The sequence below is a fragment of the Octopus sinensis genome, linkage group LG19 (genome assembly GCF_006345805.1).
Source record: "Octopus sinensis linkage group LG19, ASM634580v1, whole genome shotgun sequence".
Classification (NCBI taxonomy): domain Eukaryota; kingdom Metazoa; phylum Mollusca; class Cephalopoda; order Octopoda; family Octopodidae; genus Octopus; species Octopus sinensis.
In genome coordinates, this window is record NC_043015.1 from 52,794,823 (window position 1) to 52,809,822 (window position 15,000).

Here is a 15,000-nt window from a genome sequence, read left to right on the forward strand (position 1 = left end):
GAAAAAAAGTGCTGGCCTCCCAGCAAACTTGTTGAAAGGTGGGTGGGTGGCGAGAATAGTCCGAGTGACCGGACCTGTTCTGAGCATGCGCCGATTGATCGGAGGAGGACGACTGGGAGCGGGGCACTTGCGTTAATGGTCAGGGTGACCCTGCTTTTGTGGGATTTCCACGAATATCCCTCAGAAGTCTCATCCCACTTTTGGGAGAATTATTTCTAGTTTGAGGTCTTTTTCTTTTTTGGGTTCTGTTATTTTTTACTTTTTTTACACGTTCTTTTATTTAATCCCGCACAGTATCATCCCGTACCATTTTCAATGTTTTTGTCGACCCATACTGATTAATAAATAAATTATTATCATTATTATATATCGGTCAAGCGAGGTTCAAACGAAATGTTTTCTTTTTTAAGAAAAGCAGCCTTTCAGACATAAACTTCTGTTTGTAAAGAAATTTACCATCCTCTACAGACGACAGAATTCACGGTACAGTTAGCCAACTATCAGACGTCTGGAGATAATGCGTCTGAGAAACACACACACACATACACACACACCATCCACTATATATTAACTATGATAATAGATTGTAGCACATATGTGTGAAAACACAAACTTACACACACTTCGATACCTGACCGCGCGTGCAATTATACCAACACACACGCACATAAACATATATTCGTGGAATAAATTAAGTACCACCCTCTTACACATCTGTGAAGAGAGACATTCGCGCACACACACACATATACATACAAACGCGCACACACACATCCACACAGGTTTTCTTAAGCTCCACCAGGTATTACAAATGTATATATGTATTACAAATTGTATGAGTGTGCATATGTACTACAAATGTATGTATTACAACTGTGTGAGTAAGTGTATATTACAGCTGTGTGTATTACAAATGTGTTTGTTAATCACAAGCGAGTATGTGTATTTCAGGTGTACGTGTATGTATTGATTGTGGTGTGTGAGTATTACAGGCGTGTGTGACGGTATTACAAATGTGTGAATATGTGTATTACAGTGGTATGTATGTGTATTACACGTGAGAGAGTATGTACAACAGGTGAGTGCGTATATGACATACTTATGGCCACATGCATGTGCTTTACAAATATGAATATGTGTATTGCAGGTATGCGTGTGTATAACACACACACTAATACACAACACGCATACTAACAATGTTAGCGGGTGCGTGTGTGTGTATTACAAATGTGTGTGTGCAGTGCAGGTATGTGTATGTGATAACGTGCGCCTGACTATATGTATTACATATGTGTGTGTGTGTGTGAGGATTTGTATTGCAGGAAGGTGTGTGTGTGTGTGTGTGTGTACTACAGACGTGTGCAATATCAGGTCTGAGTAACATTTTACGAGATGCGGGCCGCAGAAGACAACTCATCATCAGGTGAGCCACACTACTAAACAGATTCGTGGAAATTTCTAATATACACACACACACACACCTATAATAGAAGTGGGTATTGAAAAGTTCCTGTTATATTATCTATGTGTGTGTGTGTATATATATATATATATAAACAGGTTTTCTCACAGTCTACCAAATTCACTCATAAAGCATTAATCTGTCTGGGGCTATAGTAGAAAAAAAAACTTGCTCAAGGGGCTGCCCAATGGGATTGAAACCAAAACCATTTGGTTGGGAAGCGAGCATGTTAACCACCACAATGTCGTGCACACACGTATTTTCTTTTCATTTTTCTTAAATGATTTTTTTTTTAAATAATATAATTAAATAGTAAGTAAAATGCATGAAAAAATTGCCAGAGATGATGTAAGAAGCAGCTGATCCATGTTAATTAATTAAGGAGAGAGAAAAAAAGCACCAGACAAATTGATGACAATAAAAATATGAGACTTGCCCCAGGGTGAATGAAAAATATATAACTAAACCATATAAAGCAAATAATTTAATTGAAAGTATATATATATATATACATGCATACACACACATTCTTCTCTATCAATATATATAAATGGAGATACATAGAATAAGAGAGGAAGGAAGGGATAGATAGATAGATAGATAGATAGATAGATAGATAGATAGATAGATAGATAGGCACAGGAGTGGCTGTGTAGTAAGTAGCTTGCTTACTAAAAACATAGTTTCGGGTTCAGTCCCACTGTGTGACACCTTGGGTAGGCATCTTCTATTATAGCCTTGGGCCAACCAAAGCCTTCTGAGTTGATTTAGTCGACGGAAACTGAAAGAAGCCCATCGTATATATATATATACATATGTGTGTGTGTGTGTGTGTGTGTTTGTCCTCCCACCATCGCTTGACAGCCGATGGTGTGTTTAGGTCCCCATAACCTAGCGGTTTGGCAAAAGAGCCAGATAGATAAAGTACTAGGTTCGAAAAGAATAAGTCCTAGGGTCGATTTGTCTGATTAAAGGTGTTGCTCCAGCATGACTAAAACAAGTAACAGAGATAGATAGATAGATAGATATAAGATGCACACACATGAATATACATCCATTTACCTATCTTTCTCACAAATATATATACATTCTTTTTATTTTTATTTTATTTTAATTGTTTCAGGCTTTTGATTGTGACCATGCTGGAGCAAATCAACCCCAGGATTTATTCTTTTTAAGCCTAGTACTTATTCTATCAGTCTTTTTGCCGAACTGCTAAGTTACAGACACGTAAGCGCACCCGCATCGGTTGTCAAGCGATGATGTGAGGAGACAGACACACAAACATACACTCACTTCTTTCAGTTTCCATCTACCAAATCCACTCACAAGGCTTTGGTCAGCCCGAGGCTACAGTTGAAGACACTTGGCCATGGTGCCACGCAGTGAGATGAGAACCCAGAACCATGTGGTTTGAAAGCAAGCTACTTACCACAGAGCCACTCCTGCATGCACACACACACACACACATATATATAGCAGTCAAAAGGACCAAACCACAAGTTTCCACCTTGGTGTTAAAGTGAAAACTTATGGTTTGGTCATTTTGACTGCTATTTTTAGCATGACAGTACTGCCTGTTTGCACCCTTACTTATTAATTGATATTTTTTACCTTTATGGGTTTTTTACTCTGATATATGCTCGTATATATTTAAATACACACACACACACACATATATATATATGTATGTATAGCTAGACATACACACACACACACACACATACCCATATATCTATCTATATACCCATCGTTATTTCTATCTTTATATCAATCTTTCATCGACTCTCTGTCTCTCTCCTACATGTGTGTGTGTGTAAGAGTGAGAAAGCAAGACACACATCCCTATATCTATCATTCTAGTAATCTCCTCTCTCTCTCTCTCTCTCTGACATAACTGTATACAATCTGCCATATGGAATATTATTTGGACAAACTGAAATCTTTCTAATTTAGTCCCAGTTGAATCCTGATCACCCAAGCAGACCAATTGATCAAAAGCATTCCATCCATGACTATTCTGTGTATTTTTACTTTTTATCTCTTCAAACATAATGTCGCTAGGACTATGTTATCTAATGTACTCTGTGTGTGTGTGTGTGTGTGAACATGATAATGAGTAATTTGAAAGGAGTTTTACTTGGCCACAATTTCTAACAAGGTACAAAACTGATTACTGACCCCTTCTTGCTGGTTTCTAGGAATCACGATGCCACAAACAATCCCTAGTGAATCAGACAAAATCCTGAGCACCATTTCTTCTGGTTCTTATTGTTCTGAATTCAAATTCCAGCCAAGTTCAACTTAGGCTTACATCCTTTAGGGATCGATGAGATAAGGTACCAGGTAAGCACTGGGGTTGATGTGATCAACTTGCCCTCAACCCCAACAATTGCTGGCCTTGTGCCAAAATTAGAAAGAGTTGTTATTATTATAGTTATTCTTTTACGATAAAGTGATAGTATGTTGTCAACTTAATATGCAAGTCCCATGAAAGGGAAGAATACTACTGTTATTTAGCCCTAGAAAACTTCTCAACTACAAAGAAGAAAAGCATTCTCAGATTAACATCTTTATAAAGTATAGCTTCCATAGACAATCGCTCAAGAATAACATGATCCAAAATGACAAAACCAAAGGTACTGTATCACCATTGATCATGAAACTAAGGGCCATAAATAGTAAGTTTGATATCCATAAGAGACTAGAGAGAAGGTAAAACCATTAGAATGCTGGGCAAACTGTGTAGCAGCATTTCATCCATCTTTACATTCTGAGTTCAAATTCCACTGAGGTCAACTTAGCCATTTGTCCTTTTGGGCTTGATAAAACAAGTACCAGCTATGTACTGGAGATGATGTAATCAACTCACGAAATTGCTGGCCTTGTGTCAAAATTTGAAACTAATAATAGACTAGAGATATTAACTAACAATCAATATTTAATGAACTAATAAAACCATAACGAGGATTTCACAAATCTAACACTCCCTCTCGTTTAACATCCGCTTTCCATGCTAGCATGGGTTGGACGATTTGACTGAGGTCTAGCGAACCAGATGGCTGCACCAGGTTCCAATCTGATCTGGCAGAGTTTCTACAGGTGGATGCCCTTCCTTAACCATTCCGAGAGTGTAGTGGGTGCTTTTACGTGCCACTGACACGAGGGCTAGTCAGGCAGTACTGGCAACGGCCACACTCAAATGGTGCTTTTTATGTGCCTCCTGCACAGGAGCCAGTCCAGCAGCACTGGCAACAACCTCGCTCAAATGTTTTTTCATGTGCTACCAGTACAAGTGCCAGAAAGGCGACAATGAAGATTAATTAATTCTGCTAAATCTGTAAATCTGCAACTGGGTTACTTAGCAGAAAAATATAAAGAAATTTTAACCTGCAGTATAACCATTAATCTCATACAAAGGAACAATAATAATAATTGATTGGTTTTTATGAGGAGGTGATGACACATGACTGAGACCTTGGGCAAAATGCTGCGCTTGGGAAGAGTCATCAAGCCAAGTGAAATCATAGATGGGACCAATGCCAGTGTCATGTAAGTGGCACCTGTGCCAGGGGTACATAAGAGCACCCATTCAGGTAACATGTAAGGAGCACCTGTTACATCCTGTAAAGTGGTTGGCATTAGGAAGGGCAGGGTACCCAACTGTCGAAACCATGCCAAATCAGAATGGAACCTGGTGCAGCTCTCCGGTTTACAAGTTCCAGTCAAACCATCCAACCCATGCCAGCATGAGAAGCAGACATTAAATGATAGTGATGATGATGACGATGATGATCACAAAGATGATAATGAAGATGATGGTGATGAAGATGATGGTAATGGTGGTGGTGATGGTGATGATGATAATGGTGATGAGGATGATGATGATGATGAAACCAATGAATCATTTAACCCCAGAGCATTCAAATTACTCTGTCAAATGTAATGATTATTTATTCACACTGTTTCAAATTAATCATGCATTATCTTCTGGCTTTGAGATTTCAATGATGCGAGTGTTTTTCGATAATGACATTGCAGAGTAGGTGTGAAAGGCCAGATCTGGTCAGTATCAACATAAAAAAAAGTAAAATATTTAGGTTGGACATGGCCAGTTTAACTGCCAAATGTTTGCCATATATTTCTATCGCAGAATCCTGACAATATAAAGCAACAGATTATGCTAAGCACTCAGATACTCAATCCCACTTAAATGAAGAGCATTCCTTCATCTTCTTCCTCTTCTTGTTTTTCTCCTGTCTTGCAAGATACTTCGCTATTTCACTCCTGCAAGTTACATGGAACCAAAACTCAGTATATTCTTTTATTCCTTTACTTGTTTCACTCATTTGACTGCAGCCATGCTGGAGCACTACCTTTAGTCAAGCAAATCGATCTCCAGGACTTATTTTTTGTAAGCCTAGTACTTATTCTATCAGTTTCTTTTTGCCGAACTGCTAAGTTATGGAGAGTAAACACACCCACATCGGTTGTCAAGTAATGTTGGTGGGGACAAACACACACACACATACATATATATAAATACATATATACGATGGGCTTCTTTCAGTTTCCGTCCACCATATCCACTCACAAGGCTTTGGTCAGCCTGAGGCTGTAGTAGAAGGTGCCACGCAGTGGGACTGAACTCAGAACCATGTGGTTGGTAAGCAAGCTACTTACCACACAACCAGCCCTCAGGGGCAAAACATGGAGGGGACAAACAAGGACAGACAAAGGGATTAAGTTGATTACCTTGACCTCAGTGTGTAACTAGTACTTATTTAATCAACTCTGAAAGGATGAAACGCAAGTTCGACCTCAGCAGAATTTGAACTCAGAACATAAAGACAGACAAAACACCACTAAGCATTTCGCATGGTGTGCTAATGATTCTGCCAGCATGTATTATAGGTGGTTTGCAGCTATGGAAACCATGCCAAAGCTGGTATCAGAGCCCAATGCAGCCCTGGAGCTTTTACTAGATCCTGTCAAACTGTCCGACCCATGCTAGCATGGAAAAGAAACATTAAATGTTGCTGCTGTTGATGATGATGATGATGAGGAGGAAGATATGGTCATGATAACAGATTAACTATTTCAAATGTTAAAGCCAGTTTCACTTTCAGTTTCTCTCTTTTACCCTGTGTATATATACTTATGCTCCCTATTCTGGGTTTTTGCAATGAAATAAGTCACAACGCAGCTATATGAATATATGTGTGGCTAAATATTTAAAAAGAACCAAAGTCATCAACCATTTAGGACTTGAAAATAACAAGCGACAAATCTTAACCATAGTTCTTTCATAAATGGCATACTTAACCTTAGCTTCTACATAAACTCACAGGAAGGCCAATGATAAAAACAACTGACATCAATATCAGGTCATGTCAACCACTCATAATTTTTAAGAACCTTGTCTAGAGCATAAGCAAGAGAACATGGAAACTATTTGCAAATAAAGACATTTGCAATAGCATGTCTACTTATTATAATGATGCCCTGACAACCAGTGAATTTAAACAAGACATTTTTATAGCTCTTACAGTAACATCCCATACTTGAGGCCTCTAATACTGTTAAACACAAAAGATGGTATAATATTATCTGGTTTAGCCCATCCTAATCACTTAATGTAAAATGCAAGCATTTTCCCTTTAGCCACAGATATAAGAAATTATTCAACATGCACATCCTTAAAGTAAATTATAGTTGTACAGCTAACGTGATAAATATTATATCACATAAATCCACATTTACACACAAAGTTGCTTTGGCAGAAATGTTAATGCTTGCCTACAAAACAAATCCCAAATGAAAAATTTATATAATATACATACACGCATATATATATATATATGTATATATATATACATATATATATATATTAGTATATACATAATATATATGTTTTATATCATACATAAAGTACAATATAGATAATACACTACACACACATACATATATAAAGACATACACAACACACATATATGATATAATATATTCTATTTGCCATGAAACCACATTCATGAATAAATATTCAGAGAGACTCTCTCCATGTTGTCATAAGATATTCAAGATATTTAAATACTATGAGCCTATCACACTTCCCAGTAGATAAGACCGCACAATATTTTTTTTCAATATCTTTTTACATTATTTTTTATATTGTTCTTCTATATTCTTTTATTTGCCAATTTTGTATTTAATTAATTATTTCCCTTTTTCATTCTTTTCACTCTTTTTATTCCATTCTAACATCTTTCACCCATATTCTAAACTTCTTACAAATAAACATATAAACATTAAACGACAAATGACACATCCAATACAGTCCACCATTTTTAATGAATTATTCAAACTTTCCAAATTTAATTTTTTTTTAATTCTCATGTAATCCATATTTTAACAAGATCACACCAAAATTCCCAGATTCAAATATCCACCTTTGTAAATGTATTTAAATCATAATTTTTTTAAAATTAAAATACAATTTTTTTACTTCGTTTTAAATTTAAAAATTTAACCCTATCAATATTCTTACATTTTTAAATTCGATATTCTTAAAATTTTAAAATTAAAATTGTCGTTCAGAAAAAATTATCTTCTTTAAAAATCATAGAGATGACAGAAAATCTTTGATCATAATTCTTTAAATACAATCCACACCCAAATCCACATTTAGTGATGGTCACAATCATAATCCATTTTAATAAACTCTACTTAGGCACAGACATTGATTGTGTGGTCAAAAATTCCCAGCCACATGGTTGTAGGTTCAATCCCACTGCATGTCACTTTGGGCAAGCCCTGGGCCAACCAAAGTCTTGTGAGTGAATCTGGTGCGCAGAAACTGAAAGAAGCCTCTCGTGTGTGTGTGTGTGTGTGTGTATGCTTGTCCCCACTATTGCTAGACAACTAGTGTTGATTTGTTTGTGTTGTTGTGACTTAACAGTTCAGCAAAAGAGACCAATAGAATTAGTACCAGACTTAAAAAAAAAACCCAGGGTCAATTCAGTTGATCAAAATTCTTCAAGATGGTGCCCCAGCATGGCCACAGTCTAATGACTGAAGCAAGTAAAAAGATAATAATAATAATGTGTGTGTGTGTGTGGTAGTAGTAGTAGTAGTAGTAGTAGTAGTAGTAGAAGACACTTGAGCAAGATGCCATGCAATGGGGTTGAACCCAGAACCAAGTGGTTGGTGTGGTGATGGTAATGAAGATGATAGTTATACTGATGGCAATGGTTGTGATGATGATGATGAGGTTGGTATAAGGCTGGAACATATTTAAGAGGAGATAATGGCGATAATGGTGCTGGTGAATTTGGTGGTAGTAGTAGTAGTAGGAGGAGGAGGAGTGGGGGTGATGATGGAGAGATTGGGAAGAAGGGAGGGCATGTAATGACTGGTGCTGGTATTTCAGAAGCTTGGCAATAAAGCAAGAAAAAGTCAAAGTGTGTGTGTGCATGTGAGATGGTTTTCTTTTTTGTTGACGGTCAGGAAGCAGATCTTCTCTGCACTGAGAGAGAGTGACAGACAGACAGACAGAGACCGACTTTGGTTGCAACATTCTGAACAGATGATTTGCGAAGACAAAATCATTGATGTTGTCAAGGTCAAAGAAATACAGGTAAAGCTGATACTTTAATCGTTTTTGCTTGATGCTGAAGCCTTTGTCTAGGATGGGGATCAACACATTTTCTGTGTAGTCCACCAGAATCACAAAAGGGAAGGCCATAAGGGTTCCTAAATCATAAAGGGATTCCAATTTCTGCTGGAAACTCTAGAGCTGCACAAATTTTATTGGGTTTTCATATATGATGGTTATAGCTTTTGACAATCTCATGTGGGATACCATGGTTCAAGAGAACATGTAGCTTGGATTTTCTGTTGAGAGTATCAAAAAGATCTGTGAAAGAGTATGGTCTAGCGGTTACAGTGTTGCATTCATGAATGTAAGATCAGGGATTTCAATTCCTGGGTCAAGCAATGCATTGCATTCTTGAGCAAAACACTTCATTTCTGATTTCTTTGTGATCTCATCAACATCTGACATGTAGCACACGGTGATCCTGTGCAGTTAATGTTGATCGGATGGAAGGAGTGGGCTAATGGGCGGCACAAATATTTGGTCATTATAAACAAATCATTTGTGCAAATTGTACAAGATGTTGTAGAACCCTCATTTGACATATATGATAGGAGAGTCCACAACCAAAAAATTCATGGAGAAACCTACAAATGCAATTGATGCCTTTTGCTTGGAGAATCTGAGCTCTTTGATGGTTCTTCTAAGGATAATGATCTGTGGTAGCATTGATTTGCCTTTGCAGATGATATTTCTGTACCATCATAGGATGGGATCAATATGAGGAGAAATTCTGTTAAGCAGAATAGATTTGTAAATTTGGGTGACTAGAGGTCAGGGCAGTTACACTTTTACCTCTGATCACAAAACAAGCAGTAATTTTGATAAGCTAACATGCTCACATACATACTAACATTCACACGTGCAAAGAGAAACATTCAAATCTATACATACATACATATAGACTCTTTACTCTTTTACTTGTTTCAGTCATTTGACTGTAGCCATGCTGGAGCACCACCAAAAGTCAAGCAAATCAACCCCAGGACTTATTCTTTGTAAGCCTAGTACTTATTCTATCGGTCTCTTTTGCCGAACCGCTAAGTTACGAGAACGTAAACACACCAGCATCGGTTATCAAGTGATGTTGGGGGGACAAACACAGACACACATATATATATATATATATACACGACGGGCTTCTTTTCAGTTTCTGTCTACCAAATGCACTCACAAGGCTTTGGTCGGCCCGAGGCTATAGTAGAAGACACTTGCCCAAGGTGCCATGCAGTGGGACTGAACCCGGAACCATGCACTTCATAAGCAAGCTACTTACCGCACAGCCACTCCTACGCCTATACGCGATCTGATCAAAAACTATCAGTGGGCTGTTGCTATGGTAACAGAGCTGAAGTGTGCAGAGTGAAGCCACTTGGTGCAGATTAACCTTGAACTCTGTTATAACGTTCCCTCACACCCCCAGTCAGGCGGTACTGGCAACAGCCACGCCTAAATGGTATTTTTTTACGTGCCACCTGCATATAAAAGTAAATATATGTGCATACATAGATACATACAAACACTGACATATTCAAACATGTAGTGTAGGTATGTGCCATTCAAAATAGGTAGCATAACAGTGCCTTCATCAGTCGAATATACTCAGAAAGCACATAAATACAAATATATATATATATATATATATATATACAACATACGATATATACTTACATATACGAACGTATACATACATATATATGCACGTATAGGCGCAGGAGTGGCTGTGTGGTAAGTAGCTTGCTAACCAACCACATGGTTCCGGGTTCAGTCCCACTGCGTGGCATCTTGGGCAAGTGTCTTCTGCTATAGCCCCGGGCCGACCAATGCCTTGTGAGTGGATTTGGTAGACGGAAACTGAAAGAAGCCTGTCGTATATATGTATATATATATATATATATATATATATATGTATGTGTGTGTGTCTATGTTTGTCCCCCTAGCATTGCTTGACAACCGATGCTGGTGTGTTTACGTCCCGGTCACTTAGCGGTTCGGCAAAAGAGACCGATAGAATAAGTACTGGGCTTACAAAGAATAAGTCCCGGGGTCGATTTGCTCGACTAAAGGCGGTGCTCCAGCATGGCCGCAGTCAAATAACTGAAACAAGTAAAAGAGTATGCACACGACCAGTTATTTCCAGCATGGTGGTATCTGTTAGATAGTCTAAATTATAATTTTAAATAATTACATATATATATATACATATATATATATATATATATATATATGCGTCTTTGTATGTATAGACAGATAAATTGATAGAAATCTGTATGCATAACCATACACAAAGATATATGCGTAAATATACATTCATATACGTATGTACATATACATAAACCCTTACATATATATGTATGTATTTATATGTACATAGGCATAAGAAGCTTACTTTCCAACCACACAGTTCCAGGTTCAGTCCCACTGTGTGGCACTTAGGCTAAGTGTCTTCTACTATAGCCTCGGGCTAACCAAACACTTGTGAGTGGATCTGGCAGGTGGAAACTGAAAGAAGCCCATCATATATATATATATATATATATGTATGTATGTATGTATTTGTCACCCCACAATCACTTAGCAACCGATGTTGGTGTGTTACCATCCCTGATACTTAGCAGTTTAGTAATAGAGACTGATAGAATAAGTACCAGGCTTACAAAAAATAAGTCCTGGGGTCGAATTGTTTGACTAAAGGCAGTGCTCCAGCATGGCCACAGTCAAATGACAAACAAAAAAATGAAAAAAGAATATATATAAATATATATATATATATATATAAACATACATACATACACACAAACAAACACAGATGTATATACATAAATGTACATGCACGTATAATTGTGTACTTCATAAAGTAGAGTACATTGCAAGTGTTGTATGAAGTAGAAAGTGTATATATATATATATATATACACTATGTGTATGTATAAACATGTGTGTGGGTATATATATTTATATATGTATGCATGCTACATATAAATCTGTTTATATAATGTGCACACACACACATGCACACACATACACAAACACAGACATGCATATATATATAGAAATATGCACACACACATACAAACACACACAAACATGCATGCACACATTTACAAACACATACAAATATACGTGCACACATATATACAAACACACACATATATACATATATACATACAAACACATAAACAATATGCACATACACACATGCAGATGTATGATTTCAGCCAATACCTCATGCGTAAATTAAACTTAATTAAATATAACAGACAATTGTAAACAACTGTCCAGTGTGCTTGATTAACTTTAATTAAATTTAATTTACACACAGTGTCAGCTGAAATCTATAGGTTTACTTGTAATAGTGCAATGCAACTTTGCTAACAAAGGCTGCTAACGTGTCAGTATGATTACATTATATATATATATATATATATATATATATATACACACATGTATTTACAAATATACATAGGTGCAGGAGTGGCTGTGTGGTAAGTAGCTTGCTTACCAATCACATGGTTCCAAATTCAGTCCCACTGTGTGGCACCTTGGGCAAGTGTCTTCTACTACAGCCTTGGGCTGACTAAAGCCTTGTGAGTGGATTTGGTAGACGGAAACTGAAAGAAGCCCATCATATATATATACATGTATATGTTTATTTGTCCCCCCCACCATCGCTTAACAGTCGATGTTGGTGTGTTTACATCCGTATAACTTAGGCTTACAAAGAATAAGTTCTGGGGTCGATTTCTTCAACTAAAGGCAGTGCTCCAGTATGGCCGCAGTCAAATGACTGAAACAAGTAAAAGAGTAAAAGAGAATATTCATAACTACACACTGATGCACAGATATATGTATGTCATGTGTTTCTGAGTGTGCGTATGTATTTTACTGGTTCCATCCATCCATCCGTGGCCATGCTGGAGCAATCAGTTGGTAATTCATTACACTGTTACTTGCTGTTAGCTGTTACCACACATATAAAGTGTATCTTCCATTCTGCGCGTACGCACACACACACACACAAGCACATATATTTGTATGGTGTCTGCTAAAATTTTGTTGAGAACCTACTCTTTGTGGTAAGGCGATCTGACGTCTATCTTTAGCATGTTAGGAATCCACTTTGGTGGTCGGTCATTCCTCTTATTTTGCATGTAATATAACTTTTAATCTTTGGATTTTTTAAATATGCTAAGCCACTGGTTTTATTTGATTAACCTCAATTTCTACCCTCGTTATTTATGTATAAATATATATGGGCGGTGCATGAAAAAACAGTCTAGGTTCCATAGCATAATGGAAATACAGAAATAAATTTACTCGCACAAAAACAGCACCCAACCTTTCGTTTGCAAGTGTCATTCTGCTGTCTCACCTGAAAAATGTAGGCTTTTAATCATTGTACACATGTGAAATGGCATGGCTTCAGATTAATCCTTTTCAATACTCGTTGCTATGATCTCTTCCTTATATGTAGGACTGCTGCACCAATTCATATGCTGACTTCTTTTGACTTTGAGTAATCCTGACAATCTGGCGTTCAAACTCTAGCGTGTCTTTGTTTTGGGGTGTCGTGCACTGACCCCGTTGTGCGCCACTTCTTAACCGACATTTGTATCGTTGGAGTAAAGATTATTTGCCAACATAACATGGCAGTCCTGGTTTAGGACGAATGTTACTGTAATTTAGCCCCAGGAGACATCATCTCCAGCTGGCTATACGACATGATTTGTATCCTTATGTTTTTGAACAAGGACACAGATCATGTTGTATAGCCAGCTGGAGACAATGTCTCCTGGGGTTAACACAACACATCACCTGGTCCAGGAATTGAAACCACAATCTTACAATTATGATGCTGACACCCTAACCACTAAGCCACGCGCCTCCACATTTACCAGAAATATGACTTCAAAAATTTCTCACATTTGCTTAACAGAACCCGTTCTCACAAACGCTTTCACAATCTCTATTCTTTCCACTATTGAGTACATCATCTTGCAGAAAAGGCTACAGAAGTTCTCTCAATGCAATCTTACAATTAACTAACGAGGTGAGGATCTGATGAGGATAGCGTAGCAAACATTTGACAAGAGCGCCATCTTTATTCAGCAATTACAAGTGGTCAGAATAACACAGTAACAGTTGCAAATGAAACGCCGGGTGCTTTTTTCATGTGTGTACATATATTTTTCTGTATTTATATTATGACACGTATCTTCTATAGCCATGTGGTAACTGAAACATTGTCAGTGGATTTGATAAGCAAAAACTGAAAAAAGCCCTTCCTACATGTGAGTGTGTGTGTGTGTGTGTGTGTTTGCGAATCTTTGTCTTGACATCATGTGATACTTGTAAATGTGTCACTGTCATACAAGCAGTCTCATTCACTTCAGGTATTCTGCATAAAGATGTCAGGCCATGGGGAAATGATATTATGTTTGTTTGAAACAGGTGAGTATCATTAAGAGAAGGGGCATCTGGCCATAGAAAAAAATCTGCTTCAATAAGTTCCATTTCACTCATGCAATCATGGAAAAGTGGACATTAACACAATGATGATGGTGTATGTGTGTGTGTGTGTGTGTGTGTGTGGTGTACGTACGTCTGTGTATGCTTATGTGTGGGTGGGTGTGATCCCTTACTGCTAACAAATATGTAGGAATTATCTACGCAACAGTTACAGAAATACAATCAGCATTGTAAAGAGGAAAAAGATACAAGGGCTCTTTGAATGAATAACAGGGACCCAATCCTACTTTATTTTTAAATGAACAACAAAACTTTGAAAAGGGTTTTTATGAGGTAGCACTGGTGGAAAGGAGTAGCTGCTCTCAAAATCCATGATGTGGACCACAATATGTGTGCATGTGTGTGTGTGCACATA

At 37.4% G+C, this 15,000-nt stretch overlaps 1 protein-coding gene across 2 annotated transcripts in view; it reads right to left on the bottom strand.

The window, feature by feature from the left end:
• The window catches only part of LOC115222086 (muscleblind-like protein 1), a 357,773-nt gene that overhangs the window by 299,630 nt on the left and 43,143 nt on the right, over positions 1-15,000 (bottom strand). The gene's annotated exons all lie outside the window — the stretch shown is intronic.